At 47.5% G+C, this 21463-nt stretch overlaps 1 protein-coding gene across 2 annotated transcripts in view; it reads left to right on the top strand.

Moving 5' to 3' along the window:
- Positions 1 to 6754: 6754 nt before the first annotated feature.
- GATA2 (GATA binding protein 2) overlaps positions 6755 to 21463 on the top strand; it is a 30650-nt gene continuing 15941 nt past the window's right edge. For both annotated transcript variants that reach the window (XM_070738395.1, XM_070738394.1), the window contains exon 1: positions 6755 to 6986. The gene's annotated coding sequence lies outside the window, so the exon portion shown is untranslated. The remainder of the gene's footprint in view (positions 6987 to 21463) is intronic.

Below are 21463 nucleotides of genomic sequence, written 5' to 3'. Positions count from 1 at the left end.
CGAGCGAGAGAAAGAGAGAGAGACCCCGAGCTGGGGCTGCCAGGTTGAAGGGGCTTGCTTGCCCACCCGCCCGCCCTTTCTCGACCGCCCTGGTAACCCTTCCTCCTCCCTCCTCCTCCTCCTCCTCCTCCTCCTCCTCCTCCTCCTCCTCCTCCTCTGTCGTGCCCGCAGCAGCCCGCTGTTGACTTCCCATTGCCCCGCACCCGCGGCTTCTCCCTTTTTCCACCCACCCCCCACCAGGAGCGCCATGGAAGGAGGCGAGAGGGCGGCGGCCACAAGCTGTCGAATCCAGATGTGCCAGCGCGGAGCCCGGTCTTGCTGGCCCAGGAAGCAGCTCCTGGTAGCCGGAGAGCCGGAGACTCTCCCAAAGGGGAAGAAGGCGACCCCAAGGGAACGAAGGGGCACGGAGAGGAGCGAAGGGAAAGGTAAGGGGACGCGTCGGAGCAGGCGGCGTCGGATGGCGGAGGGGGTGGTGGTGTTCTGCAGAGGCCACACCCAGAGACGCACCTGGGAGAGGTGGCCGGACTTCTTTGTTCCTCCGGCCAGTCGGCCCTTTCGGGAAAAAAATAGGGGTACAGTATACCGAAGGGGCGAAGGATGGGCCTTTCCTTAAAAGCGCCGCGGGACAATGTCTCTCGGGGAGGAGGGAAGGGGGAGCGAAGGGAGGAGCCCTTCCTTCCTGCCTGGGACGCAGACGGGACCTGGAACGCTGTTGGGACAGCAGAAGGCCTGGGCCTAGCTTGGCCCTGCTTTGCTCTTTCTGTCGCTCGCTCTCTTGTTAGCTCTGGCCGTTGTTTAAACCACTTGGGGAGGGAGGTTTGGGTGGGGGACCCGTCCTGCTTGGAATGAAACCTTGGAGGATCAACTGAACTGGGGTGAGAGAGAGAGAGGGAGAGAGAAGGGAGGGATGGAGAAAGAGAGAGAAAGGAGGGAGGGAGGGAGGGAAGAAGGGAGGGAGACAGGGAGAAAGAGAGAGAAGGGAGGGAAGAGAGAGGGGGAGAGAGAGACAGAAGGGAGGGAAAGAGGGAGAGAAGGAGAGAGAGAAAGAAAGGAGGGAGGGAGAAAGAGAGAGAAGGGAGGGAGAGAGAAGGGAGGGAGAGGGAGAAGACCAGGCTCCACGTGTGAATACCAGAGTGCTTGCACGTCCGACCATTTGAGAGCCAACCTCTGCCTGTTGGAGGAAGGGTGTGTGTATGCATGCATATAGAATCCCAGAGGGATCCAAGGCGCATTTTAAAACATAAATAAAAATAAATAAATAAATAGGAGACAGCTCGTTGGGAAGTCAAATACAGGGCAGGGCAGATCTGCTTTGCTGACTGGGGGAATAAAAAGATCTCTAGCGAGCAGAAAAGGAAGGAGGCCGGTTGCGAGCCACGACCCACACAGTTCGGCATCCTCCGTGCCGAAGAGGCAAGGCGTAAAGATAAAAGACTTCACAGGATGGGCGACAGGAGTTTCCAAGCGACAAGGCCTTGCAATCCGAGTTGTGCATGGAAAGAGAGAGAGAGAGAGAGAGAAAGAGAAAGAAAGAAAGAGAGAGAGAGAGAGAATGAGAAAGAGAAAGAGAGAGAAAGTGAGAGAGAAAGTGAGAGAGAGAGAAAGAGAAAGAGAGAGAAAGTGAGAGAGAGAATGAGAGAGAGAAAGAAAGAAAGAAAGAAAGAGAGAATGAGAGAGAGAGAGAGAGAATGAGAGAGAGAGAGAGAAAGAGAGAGAGAGAGAGAGAGAAAGAGAATAAGAGAGAGAATGAGAGAAAGAGAAAGAAAGAGAGAATGAGAGAGAGAGAGAGAGAGAGAGAGAGAGAGAAAGAGAATAAGAGAGAGAATGAGAGAAAGAGAAAGAAAAAGAAAGAGAGAATGAGAGAGAGAGAGAGAGATGCGCGTTCTCTCTCTCTTGCCTCCGCGTCCTTTTCACCTTCGGCCCTGAGCGAAGAAAACTTTTGCAGGTCCATGTTGAGGACCCTCTTTCACGGGAGATCCTGACCGTAACAAATAAGCCCAGAAGCCCTAGCAGTCTTGTCTTTGGCCGGCGCAGAAAAGTCAACTGTCGAATAAGGAAGCGCCCGATTCTTTCAAAAGTGTTCTCCTGGATTCCAGTTTCGGGGACAAATGTATTTATATACACAAACTCCCAGGAGCCTTGCCATTAGGATTGGGTCGCAGCCAATAGATAACCGAAGTGGCCGGGCCGAGAAAAGTTTAAAAGACTTGCCGCGGCACTCTTCCATTTCTACTCTTTCTCCCCCCCCTAACCGCCCCCCCACCGCCCCCCTTCCACCTTTCCCGGGCGGTCAAAACGCAGGCACACTTTCTGATTGTTCTGAGATTTGGGCATTTGAAAAAGACGCGAGGAGATTTTGAGGGTTTTCCTTCTCCTCCCCCCCAAAACCCCCGCAGCTCCGAAGAGCTCCGGCTGGTATCCATTCTGCACCTGCCAGCTCAGAGAGGCTGCTTGGTCCCAGTCCGTGCAGGGAATTTGCACAACTTTGCATGATTTAAAACTCTCAAACTCTAGGCTGCAGTCCTTCTACGATCTCCTCCTCCTCCTCCTCATCAGTTTTTAAAATGTTTGTTTTTCTTTCCCCACCATCCACCATCTTCTGTTGGTGTAAAATCTCCCCCCCCCAAATCCCCCCCCCCCCATTCAGGCATGTTTTCCATCAAAACGGAGAAGGGTTTAATAAGAGGTTATTCTGAAGGATTTTTTTAAAAAGTAAAAGTCCCAGCTATCAACCTAATCAAGTCTCAATATTGAGGGAGGCTTAAATAGCCATTTCCTATCTTTGTTCTAGCGACCACAACTGCCTACAATAGCATTACAGGTTCTTTTTTAGAACGAGTTTTAACATTATTTTCACGAGTTTTTAAAAAAGGTGTAACTAGAAGAGAGTAATAAGGCACCACTTCTTTTAAAATCTAATAATAATACGAGGCTTAGAATAAAAAGCATTTAAAACAGGTAGAAATAGACAGTTTTTGTTTAAAGGGAAGTTTTTTTCCAAATGGAATAGAAATGATCTCTTTGTTTTATTTCAACTTTTATCAATATGGCAACACTCCCTGTTTAATTGAACCCGGACGCATAAAAACGTTGTCCGTTAAATGTAGATTTAGCAGGTATAAACGTCTTTGTGGAGAAATACTATTCCACCATCTTATACTTTCCCTTTTGAAGTTTTGATATGCACCTCGGCACCTATATATAATCGCAAGAAGAAAACCCCCGGTGCATTAAAACATGTCACATATTCCCATCGGAAGAGGATTTGCCTGAACAAAGAAGATACGTTTAAATTGTCATTTCTGCCTTGGAGGGAAAATATTCTGGATATCCCTCGGATTCTTTTTCTCCAGCCTCGGTTCTTTTGAGAAAAACCGAGCGGAAACGGGAGAGCAGTTGGCATCTTCCCATTAAAAGAAAACGGTTCGGACTTTCAAATCTCTTCGGTTCCGGTTCCAAAAGCGAGAGGCATGTGGGCTGGAGTTTTAGCAAAGGCGGCGTTCTCTGTCACACACACCCTCTCCAGCCCCGGTGAGGGTTAAAAATCTGAAGCGGGCGGGCTGACAAGCCCAATGTATCTTTGGAGTCAGAAACCGCTGCAAAGCCAGCCTGAGACACGTCAGAACTCTGCTGGAAAGGAGGGGAGAGGAGGGGAGGGGGGCGGGCGACTTTAGGGGCTGACAAATTGTGCGCCCCTGGCACACGAATTTTGCAAGCTGTCAGGTGCATCTTTGCGGGCCGGTTGAAAGAGAGCGAGCCGAGGAAGGCGAACAGGTAGGACCTCTCTTTCTCCCGCCCTCCTTGGTATTTTACTGAAAGAGTAGTAGATGCTTGGAACAAACTTCCAGCAGACGTGGTTGGTAAATCCACAGTAACTGAATTTAAAACATGCCTGGGATAAACATATATCCATCCTGAGATAAAATACAGGAAATAGGACAAGGGCAGACTAGATGGACCACGAGGTCTTTTTCTGCCGCCAATCTTCTATGGTTCTATGATAAGAAAGACTGAAGGCGAAGGCAGAGAGTCAAGGAGCTTTCGCGTTGTTTTTCTCCTCCTTTTTATTAACAACAGCATTTAGACTTATAGACCGCTTCACAGTGCTTTACAGTGGTTTACACAGAGTAAGCATATTGCCTTCCCCCCCAACAATCTGGGTCCTCATTTTACCCACCTTGGAAGGACGGAAGGCTGAGTCTACTGAGATTGGATCAGCCAAACTGCCCCGGCAGCCAATGATCAGCAGAAGTAGCTTGCAGTACTGCACTCTAAACCACTGCACAACCTTCTCCCCTTTTTATGGGAAGGTTTCAAATATCTGAAAAACTCCAAATCCCTCTAAGCTTGGTGAGGAAGGAATCTCCGGAACGTTTAAAATGGATTAAAAACTACTAAAATTAACTTAAGCTTTCGCTAGCCCTCTACTAACGTCGTCAGGTATATATTATATATTGCAACCATTGAAAGGCTTGGCTGCACGAGAGTAGAAAGGAGGGTGGCGACCTCAGCCACAGCCGTCCAGTTCTTCAAAGCTGTCAAGGGGAGAGACAGGGAAGGTTGTCTTGGGGGGGGGGGATAAAGGAAGGTGTATAATGATGATGGTGATGATGGTGGTGATGATGATGATGATGATAATAATAATAATAATAACAACAACAACAACAACAACAACAATAATTTATCAGATTTGTATGCCGTCCCTCTCCAAGGAAGGCTAAGAGGGCCTGATTCTGGAAAGGAGAGAGTTTCAGCCAAGAACCTGGGCAGGAACCTTGAGTTGGCTTTTCATTCAGGAGGGGGCAATATGCTGCTTCTGTAAACGGCTTAGAGAGAGAGCTCTAAAGCACCGCGAAGGGGTATATAAGTCTGCTTTTGCTATTTTCATTGCCTTTCGAGTGGAAAGGGCAGGCCCGCCGTTTTTCCACCCTTCCGCCCTTGGGAGAAGGGACAAGCGACACACTCCTGGGGTGGGCGAGGTAAGGAATCCTCTCCTCCCTTTGGACACATCCTATGCGCCCACCCCCACCCTCTTTTCGCCGGGTCTCAGTCCCACTCAAGGGACAAAGCAAGGAAGAATCGGCAGCTACGGGAGAGTAAACCCCAATTTCCTGCTCCCGTCGACCAGTTGCAAAGGAGTCCTTAACTCTAGGCCTCAGCATCGCGCTTATATACTAGGAAGCCAACTCCGCTGGGCAAACAAGATCGGGGCTTTTTTTGACTTCGGGGTAAAGCAGGCTTTAGGATCTCCCATCACCAAAGTTTGCCGATCCCCAGGCAGAATTTGCCCCTAGCTAAGCATCCCAGGAACCCGCCGGAGGTTTTGGTGGCATTAAATGAAGTGAAGGAGGGGGGGGGGCAGTTTTAGGACAGTGCTTCTCAAATAGTGGGGTGCCCCCCCCCCATGGGCGTGTGAATCCAGGGAATATGCTGTTCCCTCTCAATTGATTCTCCTAACCGAAAACAGGCTCCACAGAATTCAGTGTGACTTACTCCCAGGTGGATAGAGCAGCCTTCCCCAGCCAATAGTTTGCTTGCAGCTGGTAACAAGTAAAATAATAAATATTAACACTCAAATTCCATTGGGACCCTGATTGGAGAGTTGGGGGGGGGGCACGCGAAATGTTTACTCCTTCCTAGGGGGGGGGGGTGTAACAGAAAATAATCGAGAAGCACTGTTTTAGGGGAAAGAGAGCAACGAATCCCCCCTCCCTTCCCCTCCCCTCCGGTTCTCTTGGGTCGCTGCCCCCTAATTCCGGGGTGGAGGGGAGGCCCCGCGATCCTCTTTTAAGAAAAACATAGAAACATAGAAGATTGACTGGGAAGAAAAAGACCTCATGGTCCATCTAGTCCAGTGATTTTCAACCTTTTTTGAGCCGTGGCACATTTTTTACATTTACGAAACCCTGGGGCACATTGAGGGGGGGGGGGCTAAAAAAGTTTGCACAAAAAAATTCTCTCTCTCTCTCTTCCTCCCCTTCATTCTATTTCTTTCTCCCTCCCTCTTTCTCTCCCTTCCTCTTTCTTTCTCCCTCCCGTCTTCCATCCTTTCTTTCTCTTCCTTCCTTCCTCTCTTTTTTGCTCTCTTTCTCTCTCCCTCCCTACCTCCATCTATGTCTTTTTCTCTCTCTCCTTCCCTCCCTCTCTTTCTCTCTCTCTCTTGCTTTCTTTCTCTCTCTTGCTCTCTCTCTCTTTCTCTTGTTTTCTCTCTCTCTTGTTCTCTTTCTCTCTCTCTCTCTTTTCTCTGCTTTCTTCCTCTCTCTCTCTTGCTTTCTTTCTCTCTTGCTTTCTCTCTTCTCTCTTTCTTTCTCTCTGAGCTTCGCGGCACACCTGACCATGTCTCGCGGCACACTAGTGTGCCACGGCACACTGGTTGAAAAACACTGATCTAGTCTGCCCTTATATTATTTCCTTTATTCTATCTTAGGATGGACATATGTTTATCCCAGGCATGTTTAATTCAGTTACTGCGGATATAGCAACCGCGTTTCAGTAAAATAACATTTTCTCAGAGTACGGCATCTCGTTTTGCATCACCACCACTTAGAGCTGCTGCAAATCAGTTCTGGGGAGGCTGCTTGCTGAGGGCTGCTAACCCGGAAGGCGAGAGCGGGGAGGAAGAAGTGGAGTGAGTGCGTGTATGGCTCTCTCTCTCTCTCTCTCTCTCTCTGTGACTGTGCGCGCGCGCGCGTGTGCGCTTCTGACGCTAGTCGTACGTGCTTCTATTTCTGTACCTGCCCCCAGCCGGTTCGTTGGAACAGTGCGAGGGGTCGATGCCGCGCCTGCCGCCTGAGCCGGCTCCCTCCTCCCCTCCGCGCAGCCAGTCCCTCCCTCGCTGGTGCCCCTCCTCCCGGCCGCTCCCCCCACCCCTCCCAACCCCTTTCCCTTTTTTCCCCTCTGCCCGCGGCTGGCATTGGAGCAGCTGCCTGTGTTGTCGCGGCCGCCGCGGGGATCGGGCGCCCAGAGGGAGACACCCTCGGTTTGCGGTGAGTATCCGAGGCTGCTTTGGCTCTGCGCAACCCCCCCCCCCCAAAAGAGAAGTCGCGCCTGTCCCGGGTTTTTCCTCCGGTGGGGCGTCAGGATCAGTATTTTCCTGGGTTAATACTCGGACGTGGTGTGTATATGTGTGTTTGTGTGTCTGGTGGTCCGGTTGTTATTCCAATCGGGGTTATTTTCTCTCTCACTCCCCCCTTCCTTCCCGACCCATCTCCCTGCTTGACTTTCTCCGGGCGAGTTTGCAAAGGCGAGTTTGCGGAGAGAAAGCCGGGAGGGCGCGCGGTTTGTAGAACTTCTTAGCGCTCGGCGTTTTTGGAAGTTTGCAACTGGAGAAGCCGCCCTTATAGATCGGCAGGCTCCGAGCGAAGCGGGCCCGCTTCCGAAAGTGTCCCTTTTCTTATCCCGCGGGCAGCCGAAGGGAAGAAAAGGCCACCCAAGAAAAGGGCGACCCGGTTGGATTGATATTAGCAGGATGCAAGAAAGGCGGGGGAAAGGGGAGTGTGAGAGACCCTTTCGGCTTTCCTTCTGCAGAGAAAAGCGAGGGGCTTTTTCTTTCTTTCTTTTGAAGAGAAGGTCGAGCAGGGCAGGCTGGAAGCGGGCGACGGAATGGACTTAATCTCAGGCGTGTGGCTGGCGAGAAGTTGCACACCCAAACCAGGAGAGGGAGAGGAAGAAGAGAGGGAGGAGGGGGGAGGAGGAAGGAAAGAAAGAAGGAAGGAAGGAAGGAAGGGAGGGAGGGAGGAAGGGAGGAAAAAAGAAAGAAAAATAAATAAGGAAGAAAGGAAAGAAAGAAGGAAATAAGGAAGGAAGGAAAGAAAGAAAAAGAAAGAAGGAAGGAAGAAAGAAAGAAAGGAAAGAAAGAAGAAAGAAAGAAGGAGATAAAAAAGGAAGGAAGAAAAGAAAGAAGGAGGGAAGGAAAGGAAGAAGGAAATATAAAAATGAAGAAAAGAAAGAAGGAAGGAAGGAAAGAAAGAAGGAAAGAAAGAAGGAAAGAAAAAAGAAGGAAGGAAGAAAAGAAAGAAAGAAATAAGAAAGGAAAGAAAGAAAGAAAGAAAGAAAGAACGGGTGTGTGTGTGTAGGACGAACATTCAGCCACCCTTTTCCATTACATTGTGACTGTGACTTGTTGCTTGTATCCTAAAGAATGTACCCTTAACTCTTGAAGCGAGTGTCAGTGACGGGAGCCGCAGGTGACAGGACACCTAAGGAAGGAGGGCGCGTTTTTGGAATGAATAGCTGCCGACAACTCGTGTCTTAATCGGACTTCCCAGTGACACGCCTGACTTGCGGTTCTTACGGCAGCCTCTTTCCGGTTCATAGTCTTTTTCTTTTAAAGTCTCTTAAAATGGGATAAATGGGGAGAGGGAGCGGGAGAGTATGCAGGAAAGCGGGTGGCGCGTGTGTGAAAGAGGACGGAGTGAATATAAACAAACGCTCTTTGCTGCGTCCGTTCGAACACAGGTGTCTTTGTGGCTGGGGGGAAAAAACAACACACCACCGAATTGTGCGTTGCGAATGTGTCTGTCGGCACAAAGATGAAGGGACGGATAAAAATCTCAACAATAGACCCCATGTCCAAGAAAATATAACAATGATAAAGCAAAGGGTTTACTCTCAGAGCAGGAAAAAACGAATGGGTAGCAATTGGAAGCAAATTATGGGTTTAATCGTATAATTAAAAGGAAAAATGTCCTCACCACCACCAAAAAAAACCTCTCATAAGCTTGACAATAGAAAATTAACGAGAAATAAAAAAAAGTTCGTATTTTCCTAAGGGCGGCTACGGTGTCGGTATTTTCCTTCCACAAATTACACATTGGGGTAAAATTAATTTACCAGGAGCGAACTATATTGCTCAAAAATATATAAAGGGAACACTCAAATAGCACATTCTACAATGAGTGAAATATTCTCATTGAATACTTTGTTCTATACACAGATGAATGTGCACAACAGCATGTGAAATTGGTTGTCAATCAGTGTTGCTTCCTAAGTGCAGTTTGATTTCACAGAAGCTTGATTTACTTGGAGTGATATTGCGTTGTTTAAGTGTTCCCTTTATTTATCTTTTTGAGCAGTGTATAAACTTACCCATCGCTCCTTGTCTTAAGTCCACACTCACGCATACTGATAATGGTAATGATCATGATAATAATAATGAGATGATGACGACGATGACGATGACAATAATAATAATAATAATAATAATAATAATAATAATAATAATAATAATAATCCCCATCCCCATTTACTTTAGGGGAAACCGTCTGCAACTTCACCCAATCGGTTCCCCTCCTTCCCGCCCGATTCTCTTTCCCTTTTGACCCCAGGAAACGAGAGGCTTTTGGCGGGGGTGGAGGGGGGGGATAGCGCAGTCTTTGAATCCTGGGTTCAGGGAGCAACGGGGAATTTGGAGCCGGCTGGCTGGCTGGGTGACTGCTGCTAACCCACCGCGCCGCGTCCTCCTCTGCCCGTTCAAGCGGGTTCTCTCCAGAGGGGGTGGGTGGGGGGGGCGAATGGAATGAAATGGAGGAGGAAATGGGTTGTTTAACCAGCCGTGCGGCTTCTTCTGCCCAGAGAATGAGCGCAGGGCACGAATTCAATCCGAGGACGCGCCGCCTTCGCGGACCGCAAGGCATCCTTTGCTTAGGCGGCTGCCTTTGTGCGGCATCGGCTGCCCGCAGGCGTTGCAAAGAGAGTCCATTTTCTCTCCCCCCCCCTCCGCAATCACCACCGGGGCCTTCCGAAGGAGCCAGGACTCCTCTGCCCAAAAGAGCTCGGAAGCCGGAGCGGCCAAGAGTCCTCGGAGCGCCCCGGTTGAAGAGCCTGGGAGAAAACCGGTTTGAAGGAAGGAAGAGCTCTCGCACCTTCCCTTGTTGCCAGAAGCCGGGAATCGGATCTCTCCTAGGAAAACAGGAGCCGGGCCAACCCGGCGCGATCCTGGCAGGCGCCGTGGGGAGAACCGGAGAAAGCCCACCCCCCCTCCTACCTCCACCGCGTTTCTTCTCTCCCGCCGCCCTTGAAAAGCAGAAGAAGCCGTATATGTGTGTGTTTGCGGGCGGCCGAAGGGATTGGACCGGGCTGGCCAAATGTTGCTGGGACTTTAGAAGCAGGACTTGAAGGGGGGCCAGGCGGAACACGGGGAGCGATAGGGCCGCGTCCTTCCTCCAGCCAGCCTCCGAGAGAACCGCAGGGCGCTGCTGCTCCGAGGATTAAGCCTTTGCCGGTGGGCAGGAGAGAGAGAGAAAAAGAAAGAGAGAGAAAAAAGAGAGAGAGAGAGAAAGAAAGAAAGAAAGAAAGAAAGAGAGAGAGAAAAGAGAGGGAGGGAGGGAGAGAAAGCTCGAAGGATGATTCTCCTCCCCAAAACCAGGGAAGGAGGGTGGTGTTTAAAAAGAAAAAAGGAAAAAAGAAAGGGCAGATGTGATAGTAGTAACAATATCGGTGGTAGCGACGGTGGTGACGATCATGGTATTTATTGTATCAAGAACAACTGTAACCCGAATAATGTTGCGAATTCTGAATGGTGAAATGTTTGGAAGGGAGAGTTGGGGGCGGTGGGTTTTGGAATAGGCACACACATATGCAATACACACACGTGTCTCTCTGTGTGTAACATTTTGCTGATAATGAAAATGAAGGGAGACTAGTATAGATCTATTTCAAGCTAGTTTGCTTCATCAGCTAGCCGTACTCTTACCGGGATTTGAACCTATTCAATATATATTTTAATCTGCTACATGTTTGCAACAGGGTGCCCTTTCCTTTCCGGGCGGGTGCCCAGTTTGGTTGGGGTGGGGCGGGGGCGGGGGGCTAATTCAGCGCTGATCAAGAACCGCTTGTAGGTAACTTGACCCTACAATTTCCTGGGCAGTCTTAGGGTCTCTCTCTCCCCCCCTTCCATAAATCAACCAGCTTGATTAATCTTTACAATTTGTCTTTTAAAACAACAAGGGCGAATTATCAGCTCGTTAACCGAGATTTTTATCACTTGTCTAAAACAAACCTTCCACTCTTCCCCGCAGAAAGCTCAGGCCCTGTTGCCTGGGAGGAAGGGTTAATTATTCTTTTTTTTTTGTTTTAATTTGAATTAAAAACGATTTTAATTCAGAAGAGATTGCTACAAATGTTATTCAGGTCAGGGTTAACCAAATGGTGCGGAGGGAAGGCAGCGGCGACAGTTTCCTTTTTATCCCCACCCGATTTCGGTGACGCTCTCGACTCTGGGGACTGGGACCTTGGTGGTCTCTAATGAAAAAAACCGCTGGGTCGCTTCGTCGTTACAATCTTGCCCGGTTGGCCCCGCGGCTGTTGTTGAATCTCTGGAAGCCGGAAGGAGGAGAAAAGATGCCCCGAAATCAAAACGCGGGGCAACTTTTGTTGTATTTGAGCCTGATTTTCGGGGCGTTTCTTAAAAACGACGCCTTTTCTTTCGTATTATTTCAAATCCCGTTCTTGTTAAGGGTATAGGGGAAGATAACGAAGAAGGCAGGTTTCTCTCCTCCCCATGTTTGATAGTGGTTAGCAGGCGCGGTTTTTTTTAGAATAGAGTAGAGTAGAATACAGTAAAATAGAGTAGAGTAGAATAGAATAGAATAGAGTAGCGTAGACTAGACTAGACTAGACTAGACTAGAATAGAATAGAATAGAATAGAATAGAATTCTTTATTGGCCAAGTGCGATTGGACACACAAGGAATTTGCCTTTGGTGCCTATGCAGAATTCTTTGCTGAATTGTCCAAAACCTTCGACTGTTTTTTAAATCCTCCATTCCAAGGTCTCGGGTTAGCGATGGGATCTCGTCCTCTCCGCTCCTTTGCGGACTCTCCATTTAAGTAGATCACACAGCCCGCCGTTTATCCGACTGTCACTTTCCTGGTGGCTGCTGCTGCTGCTGCATTGTTTTCGATTCCCCACGAGCGCGCGCGCACCCGCGCGCCAATGACCCACCTACGACGTGTGTGTGCGTGTGTGTGTGTGTGTCTTTTGTTGGGTGCTGCTAGTTCGAGCACGGGGGACTCTTAAGTTCGCATGCAAAGCAGAAGCTGGATGGAAAACCAGAAAGGTGGGTTTTTGGGGGGGGATATGGACCTGTGACTGGGGAAAGCAGCAGCAAGCAGCCTCCGGGCCCGGGAGCGCTTGCTCGCCTTGCAACCTAGGGCTTGTGTGTGTATGTGTGTGTGTGTGTGTGTGTGTGTGTGATGTGCTGCGGGTCTAAGCGGGCACCTTTGTCCACCCCCCCCCGGGGCGTCCAATGACCCCGAAGGACAAGAGGCGCCTTCTAGACTCCAGGCCTCCCCATTCTCTGCCGGGCAGGATCTTGCCTGGCCAAGAATGTCGCTTGTCTTCTCGGTTTCTAGCCGGGGGAAAGAGGAGTGGCCTGCCTGGCCCGCGTGGGTGCCTGCCTGCCTGCCTTTCGCAGCCCCGGTTCGGCCTCCGGGCTTCTGCCGCAGAGAAGGATTCGCGGGTCGGCGCCTTTGCCACATCGGCCGCCCCCAGCCCCCCAGTCCACCCGGAGTTTGGCGGCTCCTCTGTGCTTTGAAAAGGGGTTTTCCCCCTGGAATTACATGCAAAAGGGCAGGGAGGGAGCTGGGGGCAGACTGGAAAAAGATCTATCTATCTTATCTTATCTATCTATCTATCTATCTATCTATCTATCTATCTATCTATCTATCTATCTATCTATCATTTATCTATCTATCTATCTATCTATCTATCTATCTATCTATCTATCTATCTATCATTCTATCTATCTATCTATCTATCTATCTGTATCTGTCTATCTATCTATCTATCTATCTATCTATCTATCATCTATCTATCTATCTATCTATCATTCTATCATTCTATCTATCTATCTATCTATCTATCTATCTATCTATCATTCTATCTATCTATCTATCTATCTATCTATCTATCTATCTATCTATCCATCCATCCATCCATCCATCCATCCATCCATCCATCTATCTATCTACTCTCTCTCTTTCACTTATCTACTTACCTGCCTGCCTGCCTACCTCTCTATCTGTCATCTCTCTCTTTCACCTACCTACCTACTGGAACCTGGGTCTCCCTAACCACCTTACCAGTACCTATCACACAAGTTGTCTGTCTGTCTGCCTATTTACAGTATCTATCTATCTATCTATCTATCTATCTATCTATCTATCTATCTATCTATCTATCTATCTATCTATCTATCTATCTATCTATCTATCTATCTATTTTTCATATATCTACCTATCTACCTATGTACCTATCTGTCATTTATCTATCTACCTTTCATCTCTCTCTCTCTCTCATCTAGCTATCTATTTAGATATTAATTAATTTACTTACTTACTTATTAGTCAAACATGTATAGGACAGTCGTAGTTTGTGTATCATCTTTTGCTGACAATGAAAAAAAAGGGAGACTAGTATAGATCAAGTTCCAGCTATTTTGCTCTCATCGGCTAGCCATACCCTCACCTGGATTTGAGCCTGGAGAATCTGCCTGTAAGCAGTAGCTTTAACCACTTAGACCACAGGTTTTCCTAATAATTGTATAAACATAAGTTTTTAAAAAAGTAACGATAAAAGAGGACAATAGGACAGTGGGAAAGGGACAGTAGGCACAATAGTGCGCTTATGCACGCCCCTTACAGACCTCTTAGAAACGGGGATAAGTGGACTGAAAACAGTCTAAAGTTATAGGGTTTTTTTGGGGGGGGGGGGGTTGGGGAAGAAACCACAGATTTCAAAGGGGCAGCGTTGTCTACCTTCTCTCTACCTTCTCCCCCCCTCCCGCAGCACATGCCCGGTGGGAAGCTGGAGGGCAGGGGAAGGAGGAGGAGGAGAGGGGGGTATTGAGGGGGGGAGTTTCGAGTGCGCCTTCCCGCCTGCCGCGTTGGAGAATCTGGGATTGTTTTGTCTGGGTGGGAAGGTGACCGAGAGGCAACGGAGAAGGGTGGTTGAGGGTTCAGAATCCCTGGCTGCTTTGGGGAGAAGGAAGGCAATGAAGGGCGGGGCGGGGGGGGGTTCAGCGTGTGTATGGGGGGGGGGAAGACTTATTATTAACAAGTTCATTTCCGGGCGAATTTGGCAGCGGCGGGTTGACGTCAGAGTCCAGGCGTCTCCCTGACGGGCCGCCGGTTGAGAAGAACTAAGACTCCGATTGCCCGGTTCCTGGCTGTCAATCCTGCTTTTCCCTCCCTTCGGAAAGGTGGGCTTCTCCCCCTCTCCCCCCCCCCCGCACCATTAGGCAGGCAGAAAAGAGGTGAAATGAAATGAGCCACCTTTCCCCTTGCTTCGTGTGGAAATAAACGTTCAGCGAGGAAGTCCAATTCTCAAGTCTTTGGCCCCCCTATTTTTCCCTGTTTCCCGAAATCTTTGGCCAAGAAAGTGAAGGTTTTATAGGGAAATTAGCTTAGAAACATAGAAACAGAAGACTGGCGGCAGAAAAAGACCTCCTGGTCCATCTAGTCTGCCTTATACTATTTCCTGTATTTTAATCTTAGGATGGATCTATGTTTATCCCAGGCACGTTTAAATTCAGTACTGTGGATTGGCCAACCACGTCTGCTGGAAGTTTGTTCCAAGCATCTACTACTCTTTCAGTCAAATAATATTTTCTCATGTTGCTTTTGATCTTTTCCTCAAGTAACCTCAGATTGTGCCCTCTTGTTCTTGTGTTCACTTTCCAATTAAAAACACTTCCCTCATGAACCTTATTTAACCCTTTAACATATTTAAATGTTTCGATCATGTCCCTCCTTTTCCTTCTGTCCTCCAGACCAGTGATTTTCAACCTTTTTTGAGCCGCGGCACAATTTTTACATTTTAAAATCCTGGGGCACACCACCAACCAAAATGACACCCTAAGACACTTTCCTCTCTTTTTCCATCCCTGTCTCCTCCCCACCTTTGTGTGTGTGTGTATACACACTCTTGAACCATTTCCAAAAACAGGTGAGGGCTGGGTTTTTTTTGTCTATTATTCTTTGGTTGCTTTTTATCATATGCTTTAATCAAGAGTCACTTCTATCTCTCTTTTGTTTCTCTCTTGCCTCTCATTCTCTGTCTCAATCATTTTCTCATTTCTCTTTTTTCCTCTCCTGTTTGCTCATTTCTCTCTCTCTCTCCCCCTTCCTCTCCTTTTCTCTCTCTCTCTTGCTTTCTTTCTCTTGCACTCTTTCTTTTTTATCTCTCTCTTGCTTTCTTTCTCTCTTTCTCTCTTGCTTTCTCTCTCTCTCTCTTGCTTTCTTTCTCTCACTCTTTCTCTCTCTCTCTCTCTCTCTCTTGCTTTCTTTCTCTCTCACTCTCTCTCTTTCTCTCTCTCTTGCTTTCTTTCTCTTTCTCTCTCTCTCTTGCTTTCTTTCTCTCTCTCTCTCTCTCTTGCTTTCTTTCTCTCTCACTCTTTCTCTCTCTCTTTCTCTCTCTCTTTCTCTCTCTCTCTCTTGCTTTCTCTCTCTCTCTCAGCAAAAGTTGTGAGGCTGGAATCTGAGTTTCCTTTTTCGCGGCACACCTGACCATGTCTCGCGGCACACTAGTGTGCCACGGCACACTGGTTGAAAAACACTGCTCCAGACTATACAGATTGAGTTCATTAAGTCTTTCCTGATACGTTTTATGCTTAAGACCTTACTTACTTCCCGCATCTCTTCTTTCCACCCTCCTCTCCCCCATCTATCGCGGGAAGGCGGGATTTCATACATTCAACAGGTATTGGGGGGGGGGGGATTTGAACCTAGCCTAATTACCGTAAATTCGTCAATAGGGGATTCAGGTCACGAGACCTGATCTTAGCCCCCCCCCAAATTCTCTTCCTCCATAAGGCCTTTAAAAAACACCTTTCACCCCAAAAAGGGATGACCACCTCAACTATTCTAAGAAGGGCGCTGCCTGCTTGCATCAAGCGCTATTGCCGATTCGAACACACGCACAATGTGCGTAGGCTACACCGTTTTTAAGATGAGTGTGTGCGCCAACCATATCGCCATATAAGGAGAGAATCCGTTTCATTCTTGTCCAAGATCACCTAGAAGTGGATTGGGAAGATTATGCCAAGAGGGAAAAAGTTAGAAAGAAAGTTAAAAAGAAAGAAGGAAGGAAGGGGAAGAGAAAGAAAGAAAGAAAAGAAAGAAAGAAAGAAAGTGTGTGTGTGTGTGTGTGTGTGTATGGAGGACGAACATTCAGCCACCTTTTTCATTACAGTAAACAGTAACTTGTTGCTTGTATCCTAAGATTTTTATAATATTGATTGTTTCTTCATTGCTTATTTGACTCCTATGACAATCATTAAGTGTTGTACCACATGATTCTTGACAAATGTATCTTTTTCTTTTATGTACGTTGAAAGCATCTGCACCAAGACAAATTCCTTGTGCGTCCAATCACACTTGGCCAATAAAGAATTCTATTCTATTCTATTCTATTCTAGCCAGTGGATGAAGCTGCAAACTTTCCAGATGTGGAGGACTCTTTGGGGGGGGGGAGGCAAAGGGTGGAGAAAAAGGGAAAGTTTACACATTGTCTCCCGCACTACTCCAATACAGTAGTAGCTGTACTGAAAGAGTGAAAGATTTGTGTGTGTGTGTGTTTTGTTTGCCTCCCCGATTTCACTCTCCCGCTCCTTTTATCTTATATGGATAAGACATACTGACACTCGTTTCATTTACACCCAATGAGTTTACACTAAATGGGCTGGATCTCCTTAGTGACCCCCCAAATAAAAGGCGCCATAGCTGCTTTCTGTTTACAAGTCCGGGGAACGTTAAGAGAAGTGGAAGGAAGCTTGGAGTGGGGGTGGAGAAGGGCTTTATGTAATAGCCAGGAGGGGGCCAATATCAGGGTCACTACTGATCTCAACCCCTTGTGTTTTTACTGCTAATACTGAATATTAATTCTGCTACTGGGAAAAAGTGTGTAGTTTCTTCCCTGTTATATGTTGGTGGCTATATCTTGATTCATGTTTAAGCCCCGTTGAAACCAATCAAGCATCCACTTTAAAAATAACCTCCAAACCAAACAGTTGTGAAACCTGAACTTTCTTAATGTACAAGTGGCTTTTTTAAAAAAGCGAACCTATTAAATCTGGTTCATTAATTTAAAAACTGGTTAATTCTGGGGTTACCTGGTGCCGAGCTTTTCAGGAGATGCTGGAAAGTGTCACTGGACACTGCGCTTTTGGAAGAGTTTGGGTGAGTTCTTCACAGCTGTTACCAAAAGGTGATGGTGGTTGGTTTCTTTTTCAAAAATTAGGTAATGCTCTCAGGGTGACAGAGGAAGAAAACCGCGTGGGGCGTTTTTGGCAGATTTCGAATTAATTCAAACCACCGATTTTCTCAATCTCCTTCTGGGAGAAAAGTTGCAATTCCTCTGCAGACCCTGCTGCAAAACCAGATCTGGTTTTCTGGAGCATCAATATATCTAAATTTACTTTACGCAACCCCTCATTTACAACGGGGAAGATGCTGGATCTGCCCCAATTAATCTTTTAGATTTTTAAAAGATGCCACAAGCGCCAGTGTTGTAAAATATACCTAAAAGAGGGAAAGAGACCGACAGAGGGGCAGAACGCTCGTTTCTATGGCTGCTGGAAAGTTTTAATCCAGAAGGAAACAAAATCGATTTTGACCCGAGAAACAGGTATTCTCAGGAAAGATCCTTTGCAAAGAACAGGGCGCATTTCTGTGCGCCTAAGCCTTCGTTAGGCGCCTGAGGTACCTTCTACTGAGGCCTCAAAGCACTCTGGTTTTATAGGATGGCATCACACCGGATTACTCCTCCGTTAGATCTTCCACTCTTCTACGGTGTCCTAGCCACAGGTGGGTGAGAACCTGGGCTTCTGCTGTGGGTGAACCCCGGATGATCCGATCGCCTTTAAGGATTCCGGAAAAACGGGCAGGAGTCAGAAAGGCCTACAAATCTTCAAATCTCCGCCTAGTCCAAGGCCTGCCTGCCCGCTTTGACTTCCGGAACAGGAAAGGGGTTAAGGGCCAAATAAAAAGAAAGGAATCCTCTACTAGAGGAGAGCTGGGGATTTTTAAATTTTTTATTTTATCTTATTTTATTGTGTTCAGAAGAAACTCTGGGCAACTTCGCCGAGATAGGTTTCAACAAAGCGCTCGCTCTGCTCCCTTCTTGGCGCCAGTTTCGCTTCGGACGCAGCACCGAGTCCCACCTTCACTTTGGGAATGAGGAGGCGATCCAGAGTCGAGGGGCTGGCGAAGAGCGGGAAGGGGTGGCGAGGAGAGTCGATTTTGCTCTCGGCACTTAAAAGGAAAGGGGTTAAAAATCCTGCCCCGATTGCGCAAAAGGGAGGCAAGAGGCAAATGGCGACAACGGAAAGAAAAAAAGGGACGTATTGAACGCCCTGATTAAGGGGATTCAACTCGGGTTAAGTTCACTTAAAAGCACCCAGGATTGGGGCTGCGCGAAAGTGAAAGGGAAAACCTGGGGTCTAAGCCAATGGAGAAAAGGAACGAAGAAGTTATTGGGCTTAATTCCCGCGAATCTCCTTGATCTACCCACCCCTTTCACCTACCCACCGACCCATTTGCCGGGTGGGTTACAAATAGGGAGAGATCTCCGTCCACGTTTCGTTCGCTGCCTTTTTACCAGGAGTTCCCTCTCCTCACCACTAGCTAAATTTGGCTATGAGATCCCCCCCCCCTTTTGTTGGGAATTTAGTGTAGCCCAACCCAAGCCGATCACCTTTTGAGGTACGCGCGGGGAGAGCCCCCCCCCCAATAATCTTGGCCAAAAGTTGCAGCTGCGTTACGTGTATGAGCGGAATTTTCACATGCAGCTTTGAAAAGGGAGGGGGGGGGACGACAGACGGAAGTAGTAGGCTGTCATTAAAACGGAATATTAACAATGGGGATATGGGGAAAAAAATAACCTCCGTCCGGGAAAGAGTGAGAGTTCCTGGAAGTTCGAAATTTTGCCCAACTCAAAAAGACTTTGTTGGGCATCCCCAAGGGGCTACAGATTGATCGTTTAAGAATAACCGCCCATCTCTCCTGCCCGTTGGCATGAAGGGTTTAGGAAGCAGGAGGACGGTGGTGGTGGTGGTGGTGGTATTGGTGGGAGGGAAGAATTCGTGCGTTTTCCTTCGTTAGGAGAAAGAGCGGAGGCGAGAATGCGACCTCCACTAAATAGGAGCCGGGCCAACCCGGCGCGATCCAGGGCAGGCGCCCTTTGCGCCTTTCGCTGCTAGGGAGCCCCCACCCTATTTCTTCCCTCCCGCTGCCCTTGAAACGCAGAAGAAGCCAGTTTTTAAAGGGCGAACTGGGCGGGCAGGCGAAGCGATTGGACCGGGCTGGCCAAATGTTGGTGGGCTTTAGAAGTAGCACTTGGGGAAGAATCTGATACGGAGCCAGGCGGAACACGAGGAGCGAGAGGGCCGCGTCCTTCAGCCAGCCAGCCAGCCTCCGAGAGAACCGCGCCAGTGGGCAGGAGAGAGAGAGAGAGAGAGAGAGAGAGAGAGAGAGAGAGAGAGAGAATGAGAGTGAAAGAGAGAGAGAAAGAGAGAGGGAGAAAGAGAAAGAGAGAGAATGAAAGAGAGAGAGAAAGAGAAAGGGAGAAAAAGAGAGAAAGAGAAAGAAAGAGAGAGAGAGAAAGAGAGAGAGAGAGAAAGAGAAAGAGAGAGAGAGAAAGAGAGAGAGCGAGAGCGAGCGAGCAAAGAGCTCGAAGGAAACACCCCCCCCCAAACAAAAATCGAGGGAAGGAGGGTGGCCGCCTTCACTGCTTGTTTTGCCTTTTAAAAAAATTCTTTTTAAAGGACATTAACTACCAATGCGATTTTGGGAGGAAAAGAAAACCCGACTTAATAGTCCTACTTAAATGGCTTAGTGTAAAAACGCCGCCAAATAATTGGTGTCCTCGAGTGGGGGATTGATTTGAAGGCGGGGAGGGAGGAATTACGCCGTTGAAACGGATTTTTTTTTTCGCCCAGCGGTTGTGTTTTGTGGGTTTCCAAGCGACCCTTCCTCGGTTGGTCTTTACCCTTGGAAGGCGCCGAGCCGAGGGCTTTGCGGAGTCCGCCCGCCGGATCTTTCCCCACTAGCGGCTGTTTAGGACAGAGCCGTTTCTTAAGGCGAGGGCCTTGAAAGTCCCTTAAAGGCAACAGAAAGAAGAAGATTTCGAGGGTTTTCAAACACAAGGTCGCTGGAGTGAAAACGCATCTTGAATTTAAATAGGAGGGCCCATTCTGTTAAACCGCCTTCAGTTAGTATAAGAAGTGAAAAGTAAAACAACAGCTTTGATATTATTATTTTTATTATTATTATTTTGGACCTTTGTGTGTCCTGGTTTCCTTTGACCTTACTAGGTGCAAGAAATTATAGTCCAACTCTTAATTCCAGTTGTTTTTCTGTGTTTGTTGGCATAAACTCAGTTTTCTGAAAGGTTTCTGTTTTCAAAGTACTGTAAATCTGGTGTTTTTGTCTCAATCAAAATATTACGGTTCTTTTTAAAATTAAAAAATAATTATACTTATTTATACTCAAGATTCATACTATAATTACTTCCAAGTTGATTGCTTGTGTTGTATTTTGTTTTCTACTTTAAAGCCATTTGGTATATCAAATAAAGCGAGGCCTTTCTTATAATCAATGCTACCGCCTTCGGAAGGAAACAAAAAAAATACACTTCAGTGCAAGCCTGAATTTATTTACAACTTCCACAACTCGCCGCATTTGTGCCTAGGTAAAATAATTTGCATTATTCCATTCTCTAGAATTGCAGGAAAGTTGCAATTCTAGAGAACGAAACAACGCAAATGCAATGACCCACCTACTACAATCGGGAGAAAAGAAATTGGGCGCGCACAGTACGATCCTAAAGTGAAAAGATTTCACTCACACCTTAAAACTCCTAACTTTCAAGTTTCAGTTGCGGCGCGTTTTGGTAAACCACCTAAATGAATTGTTGGCGTTAAATCAAGTAGATCGACGCAAAATAAAGATTTTTTTTTTTAAAAAAAATCATTTTAAAATGTTGGGTCGATGGGATTTTTTCTTTTTGCGGGGGTGGGTGGGGAAATATGGCAAGCATATTTTTCAAGCCGGGGGCAATATTTTCGTAAGCCCCTCAATTTCTCCATCCTTTTGCTCTGCCTCCCAGGCGGTACCTGTTGAAATCGCTTTGCTCAAAGTCTTCACCACCTCCACCTCCCTCAAACCACTTGGGGGTTATTGGAGTCCCCTCGGACTTTAGAAAAAAAAACCCCAAAACCTTCGATGTGTGCCGGGCACTCAAGTTGGTGAAGTCCTCTTGGGGTTTTTTCCCCACTCTCCCCCCCCCCCACTAGAGTGCCTTCCGTCCCCTGTCCTATTTCTCTCCTATATCTTTCTTCTATTCCTATATCTCTTCCATTCTTTCATTGATATGTTTTATTCCTATATCTTCTCTTCTATTCTTTCTTAGATATATTTTACTATGAGTATATCCTCTATAACCTTCGTTATGTATTTTACTATGT

Source organism: Erythrolamprus reginae, chromosome 2, assembly GCF_031021105.1.
Source record: "Erythrolamprus reginae isolate rEryReg1 chromosome 2, rEryReg1.hap1, whole genome shotgun sequence".
Lineage (NCBI taxonomy): Eukaryota > Metazoa > Chordata > Lepidosauria > Squamata > Dipsadidae > Erythrolamprus > Erythrolamprus reginae.
The sequence above is the reverse complement of the archived record's forward strand: the minus strand, read 5'-3'. Positions and strand labels throughout refer to the sequence as shown.